The sequence below is a fragment of the Ziziphus jujuba genome, chromosome 10 (assembly GCF_031755915.1).
Source record: "Ziziphus jujuba cultivar Dongzao chromosome 10, ASM3175591v1".
Taxonomy (NCBI): Eukaryota; Viridiplantae; Streptophyta; class Magnoliopsida; order Rosales; family Rhamnaceae; genus Ziziphus; species Ziziphus jujuba.
In genome coordinates this window covers 12,507,428-12,514,946 of record NC_083388.1, presented here as the reverse complement: position 1 = coordinate 12,514,946, position 7,519 = coordinate 12,507,428, and the positions used below count along the sequence as shown (strand labels likewise).

At 30.7% G+C, this 7,519-nt stretch overlaps 1 long non-coding RNA gene across 2 annotated transcripts; it reads left to right on the top strand.

Moving 5' to 3' along the window:
• Window positions 1-1,495: 1,495 nt before the first annotated feature.
• On the top strand, window positions 1,496-6,056 carry LOC125421200 (uncharacterized). Of its 2 annotated transcripts, none has more exons than XR_009634299.1 (3): window positions 1,496-1,845; window positions 2,081-2,998; window positions 3,230-3,570. It is a non-coding gene; the product is annotated as an uncharacterized LOC125421200 (long non-coding RNA). The 2 variants fall into 2 exon arrangements; XR_007239386.2 differs by lacking the exon at window positions 3,230-3,570 and adding an exon at window positions 5,085-6,056 and having other exon boundaries at window positions 1,497-1,845.
• Window positions 6,057-7,519: the final 1,463 nt, after the last annotated feature.

The following is a 7,519-nucleotide window of genomic DNA, read 5'->3' as shown; positions in this document are numbered from 1 at the left end:
GTTTGGTAGCTTCGAAATCTTAATTATATGCAAATATCCCTTGGCATTTGTTTGATCACTCTTAATTTTATAGAAATAGTCAAAATAATTTTAGTCTGTTGAATTTATTATTTGGCAAGTTTTGATTTAATTGAGTTACATACCAAATAATAAACTCATCGTTTGATAATTCATTTAAAACACATGTCCTTTTATTAGGATAGAATTATTTAACAGCTATCAATTTGATATGACTATTAATTTGTAAAAGCCCTTTTAATTTATTGGATTATTAAAATATTTCAGAATAAATACTTCTTCAAATTAATTGGTTATATATTTATTTGACATTTGATTTAATTAAATACCAAATTAATTTAATTGGCAAAATTGGCAAAATAGTCAAAATAATGTTGTTTGTTGCTTGAATCTATTATTTGGCAACTTTTGATTTGGTTGAGTAACATGCTAAATAATAAACTGATAGTTTGATGGTTTATTATTTCATTTAAAACACCTGTCCTTTGTTAGGGTAGAATTATTTAATAGCCATTAATTTAATATAATTACTAATTTGTAAAGGGGAATTCAGCTGGATACCCTTCTTTCGACGCCTCTAATCACTATTCTAAAAGGCGTAAATCGTCATAAGGCGGCAAGGTCAAGCTTTAAGCCTTATGAGCCTAGGCGTAAAAAAACGTTTCACAATTATATTATTATTTTAATTATTATAAGGCTACTAAATAAAATAATTCATATTTTAAATGTTAATATATATACAAGTCTATATTACTTTTGTATGTGCAATAAACATGAATTAGCATGTTTGATCATAATATATTTATGAAAATTCATGTTTTCAAGTTTTTAACAACAGATTAGTTTCAAAACATATATATTAGAAGCTTATAAGTACCTAATAATTCCTAGATTTATATATACTTTAACTATTACCATAATCTACCTCTTGTTTAATTCTTTATTGGAATCTAATTCAATATCTACATCTTTATCCAACTGATTTTCCATATCATCCGATACAAAAGCATTTTCCTCGGGCTCCCTAATTTCAACTTGAGTATTTCTAGAACCTTTTTTAGGTGGTAACATATCCTTCTCTATCTCATCATCATTTTCATCATCATCGCAACCTTCTGCAATCCATGATTGTGCATTACTAGCATCACTTGCTAGTAGTCTCTAATTTATTACTCTTTTTTTTTTCTTATTCATCATGTTCATTTTTTTTTGCTTAAAAAAACAAGCATAATCTTAAAAAAGTTTCTATTTTTTAACAATATTTTTTATTTTTTATTTTTATTTTTTAATTTTTTATGAATTGTTTTTTAATATTTTTTAAAAAATAATCTTAAAAAAAAAACTATAAACAAAAAAGCTCGCATAATTTAGTGCTTAGACGAGCATTAGATGGTCAATACTGTGTTGATCGTTTTTTTTTAACCCTTACTATTATACGAAGCATCATCTAAAAACATCACGACTAGATATGCCTACATGGTGCCTTTTCCTGCCTTTTAGAGTGCCTCTAATGAAATATACCAACTTTTTTCATCTTTTTTATTTTACCCTTTTATTTTTTTATATTTCCAAATTACCTTTTTCAAATATAAAAAAAAGAAAAATCAACATGAATTGCTATCCCGGAGAACCATTTTTCTTCTGAACGGAACAAGAAGAAAAGAGGAAGAGAAAGTGAGAGAGAATGGCAAAGCAGCTACCGGAGAGATTTTCAAGAGGAGGGACGAGCGAAGGAAGCATCCTAGGCTCAGCAATAAGCTCCGCCATGCCCTTCCCTATCTTGGCCCCAGAGTCGCCGCCTTCGACGTCTACCTGGTCAGCGAGCAGGTCTACAACAAACTCCATGCTCCTTCCTGCTCCTCTTCTTCTTCTTCTTCTTCTCACCACTCTTCCCATTCCTCTGCTTCTCGTTGAGACAACTAAAACAACAACCTCATCCAATTTTCATTTTGTTTTCTCAAATTTTTATTTTTATTTTTATTTTTTTGGTTTCTTTCCCATTTGGATCCTAAACGGAATTAGAAGCAGTTATTAAAATTTTCCTTTTCCCACATTTTCTCAGCAACTAAGCATACCGTTTAAAAGATCAAATTCATCAGCACCGTCGCCGATTTTTGGTGCATGCTCTGAATTCAAATCTTCGAGACTAAAAATGATGCTGAATGTTGTAAAATCTCTCACTGAGCAATGAGTTACGGAAGGTAATCTTTATATTTGGTAAGATTTGCATTTAAGTGGTTTTTTTAGTTTATATATTTTCTTTGATCACAGTTAAATAGTCAATTAGTCATCGCCTTTCCATGTTTAATGCTGTATGATGAAAAGAATATCATTCTATAGTTTACAACTCATGATATCATTCTATAGTTTACAACTTATTATAGTCCATCTTTTCTTATATTATGTTTGAAGAAAGAATGTAACAGCTTTTTATATCACTTTTTAATTCTTTTCCTTCTAAAAATATATGTCAATTCTCAATACAATATTATGCATCCATGGTCCTTTTATAGCCAAATGCATTTATCTGAATGATTATGAGTCAATAACCCTTAGCAGGACATTTTAAGCCTATTGGAATTTCATGACATCTATTCCAGTGTTGACTTATTTTATGAATATCGATCCTATAATATTGTGCTTTTGGGCATTCACTTAAATCTGACTCCAAAGAGACATCCAAGCATATGCCTTGATATTCAAATAATAACTGTGTTATAATGTTTCAATAGCATGTTCTTTACATAATGGTCTGAAATGGACTGTTGATAGACGAATATTTAGGTTGCAAAGTATTTTGATGCTACCATTGCAAAGGGAGCAGATGTGAAATTGGCTGCCAAGGATTATGGGTGATATTGCTGCCTATATGAAAAATGAAAAGTTGACTATTAATGAGATTAAGCTGACGCCTCAGGAGTTGGCTGAGTTGATAGGTTCAATACAAGCTGATACTATTAATGGGAAAATTGGAAAAGAGGTAGACATTTGTTTGTTAAATGCTTACTGGATATACAATATGCTATCTTCATATTCTCAATTGTTTCATTGAATTGAATATTGTATCTGCAGTGTTTGGAAGTGGTTGGTTCACTAGTCTATACTTTCCCCAACTCTTTTCTATCTTTTTGTTTCTCATTGAACTTAAAAAGCTAGTCTAGTCTCTAATAATGTATCATTATAAAAATTTTCTATCTATCTGTTCGTGCAGTATAAGCACCGGGGATTTATCAAAATAGTAACACTACCCAAGTCATTTGATGCCAACGCTATGTAAATGGGCCAGTTAGACATTTGTTAATGGGTTCTGTGTCTGAAAAATGTCTTTCTGGGTGTACTACTGTTTTAATTCAGTTACAGATAGGAAGAACGAAAGCCCTTAATTTTTTATTTTTTTATTTTTTGTGCCGTGGCAGATAATTTTGTCCTTTTTGACAGCTTATGATTCTGTTTATTTCTAAATTTATCCCTGAATGATTTATAGACATTGGTTAAACTATTGGTCAAAGGTGGAACTGTCAAGGGACTCATAGAAGAAAAAGCTTTGGTTCAGGCAAGTTATTCAAATCAAGTTTTGACATAAATTTAGGTTGTGCAATTGCTCATATACTTTTAACATTCATATATTCTATTTGTAATATTGCTCCACGTTAGTGCAATTGTTAGATCTATGTAAGATTTAGGTAAAATTGTGGTTTTCTCTTTACCATTGACCATTAACATCTAAAGCATGTGGTGTTTGAGGTTCTCTATTTGCTGCTAGTTGTCTTCTATTTATGGTTTTGTGATTGTCATCTTTAGACTTATTTCTTTACCTCTTAACCTATGGTTGTTGGCGATGAGTATATTTTTTTAGTGTGTTAATTGAAAAGCTAATAGATTAAGAGTAAGTAACTTAAGACAATATAATGTAGCAGCTAGATTTTAGATTACAAGCTTGAGAAAGAGTAAAAATGGTGTCTTTATCTGTAACCTAAGTAATTTATCCAACCATATGCTGTTCATGTAAGTGAAGAATGTCTAAATATTTTAAACTTAAAAGAATGTTTTAAGTTAAATTTTTGATTATCACCTAGTGGTTCAGATATTTTGATAAGTTTCAAACTATGATCTAAAAGCCAGAAGATAGGATGGGGTTTATGTTGGTTAAATTTGAATACAAGAAGACAGCATGATTCAACTTCGAAATTAAACTGTCTAAGTTTGTGAGTTTGTTTGAATTTTGTAAACTAAAAAGTAACTGCAAGTTAAAAGTGGCTTGTAAAATTCAAATGAAATTATAGGGTCACAAAAGTGACTTGAATCACTTTCTTGAGAAAGTGGCACATACTTCCTACTATGGTTCTATTTTGTCATGCATAAATATATAAAGATTGGGAAGACTTGATGTCCTGTGGTGAAAACTGCTAAACATGGTTATTGGGCAATAAAAGTAAATGAAATGCTGCATCAAATAAACATCTGGACTTAATGATGGTTGTCATACTTATTTACTTTGTTTTCTTTTAGATGATTTACTGTTGTCATCTGCATTTTCTTGTTGCTCGCAGAGTTTGTAGTATTCACGAGAATGTTTTGCTTGTTTTTCCCCAAAGAAAATTGAATAAGCTCCTATATACCAAAAAAAGAAAAGAAAATTTCAATAAGCACCATATATAGTTAATTTAGAAAACTTAGAAAATTATACTGCACGAACTTAGAAAATTTCAAAATTCTTGCTAATATACTCATTTAACTTTAACTCGAATGCACCATATATAGTTAATATAATATTTATTAATGTCTTTTTTAAATGCCAATTTCATTTAAATTTTATCAAGTTGCCTATAATTTATTGGGTTATGACTTGTCCTTTGAATTTAATTTAGAAGACAATTTTATTCTTCATATCTAAGTTTGCCAGCTGAAAATTTTTCTCATCCTTTGTTGCATTATCATGCTAATATGCTGTGCTTAGGCCATATGGAGCTTGTTCTTGCAAAAAATATTGTTGTAAAATATCATACTTCATTTAAGCGTTTCAAATATATTCGTGAATCTAGCAAATTCTTTATTTGATTTTGCAGATGGATGCTTAGGAGAAGGAAAGGACCATGGACTTGTAATTCCATAGTCACCTTGATGGTTTGTTCTTTTAGCAATAAGCTTTTAATTGCCAAGAGTATCTTTTTCTTTTAAGACTTTCATTGTTCTATCTTTCTTGGTTGGTTTGGCTCTGCCACAATTTGATGATTTTTTGGGTTAAAATTTTTTTAAGATATTATGGTCCTTGATCTTGGTATCAATGTGAAAATAGGAATGGTAACAAACGGGCCAATCGGGCTGGGGCAGCCTCTCTAGCACCCCATCCCGCCCCCTGAAAAAACCCCCATACCCGCTCCATAACTCGATTTTATTAGGGTGGGATGGGATTCCCCAACCAAAAATAAGGCGGGGGCGCTGTTTTTTGTTTCCCCATTATTAAAATAAAAATTTAATAAAAATATTTTTTAAAATATTTTTTCATAAAAAAATATAAAAATATTTTTATGATGTCATACATAATATAAAAATAATTGTAATAACATTTGGAATATTATATAAAAACAAAAAATTAACATAAAAAATTTCCAACAGGCTTATCGGAAATACCTGTCGAAACTTTCATAAAAAAAATTCCCCATTATTGAAATTAGTGGCATGGGACTTTCATAAAACAATCACACACAATAATATACACATGCATGCTACCAGTCGGCATGACATTTTAGGTGGAAAAAGAAGTAAGCCAGTGCACTTGTATAAAGGAAACTAGAATAGATAATGGAACCATTCAGAAATTAATTCTATTCCTTGATTGCATGGACATGCCCTAGTTATATTCTTTTAAAGATTACTTCATCATAGTAGTATTCTCAAATCAATTCACTTTTAGCTTTGGTGTAATAATGACTTAGTAGTTGCAAATCGGCTTGTATTTTCTTATGAACATTAGTCGACAGCTTTGATAAAACCTGTGATGTATGCTATTTGTTGAGAATATACATCCATTTTTCTTATATTTTTGATTTACCATGTATTTTTGGTATGCTTGCAGAGAAGCTCTTGTTGTAGCAAGAGTTGTAGCTGCAATGATTGGTTTATCTATGATCATTTTGGCACAAATACACATTATAAAAGTAGGTGTATTGAATTGTAATGATTCGAAATGAAAAAATAAAAGAATTGGAAATTACTGACGGCACAAAATCGGTAATACCGATGGTCCATCGGTAATAAAGTAAATTAGGATTTTTTTTACTTTATTTGCACACTTTTTGTGTTATCTAATCTTAATAATTATATTAAACTTTACATAAAATTGTATTAAGCATTTTTTTCGTTCACATTCCCATTATCATTGGATTTGTATTGAAGTGTGGTGACTTGAACTGAAAAATTTGAGAATCGACAATTATCGATGGGCTATTGGTATTACCAATAAAACCATCGGTAACCCAATATAGTCTTCATGTAGTTGCTAAAAAAAATTACCGATGGGCCATCGGTAATTTCTATTTGTCCTACTTTTTCAAAGCAAATCACCACAATTCAATCCGACAACTTCGATAATGTGTGGTGATATGCCCATTGATAATATGTGTTTCCACCATGAACATGCTTAATATAACTTTATTAATGATGGTGAATAAAAGAATCTACAAAAGGTTTGGAAAAGTGAGAAAATGACAAATAAAGTTGATTACCGATGGCCCATTGGTATTACCAATGAAAACTGTCGGTAATCCAATATAGGTCTCCATGTATGCTAGAAAAATTACCGACGGTTTTCATTGATAATTACTGATGGGCCTCGGTACTTTACATTTGTCCAATTTTGTCAAAGCAATCATCACAATTCAATCTGACAACTTCGATAATGTGTGTTTCCACTAAGAACATGATAAATATAACTTTATTAATGATCCTGAACAAATGAATCCACAAAAAGTTTGGAAAAAGTGAGAAAATTACAAACAAAGTTGATTACTGATGGTCCATTAGTAATTATCGATGCAAACCATTGATAATCCAATATAGGTTTCCATGTACTTGCTGGAAAAATACCCAACGGTTTTCATCTGTAATTACCGATGGGCCATTAGTAATTTACATTTGTCTAATTTTTTCAAAGAAAATCACCACAATTCAATCCGACAAATTCGATAATGTGTGTTTCCACAAAAAGCGTGCTAAATATAACTTTATTAATAATCTTGAACAAAAGAATCTGCAAAAGGTTTGGAAAAAGTGAGGAAATTACAAACAGAGTTGATTATCGATGGCCTATCAGTAATTACTGATGAAAACTGTTGGTAATCCAATATAGGTTTCTATGTACTTGCTGGAATAATTACTGACGGTTTTCATCGGTAATTACCGATAGGCCATCTGTGATTTACATTTGTCCAATTTTTTCAAAGTAAATCACCACAATTCAATCCGACAATTTCGATAATGTATGTTTCCACCAAGAACATGC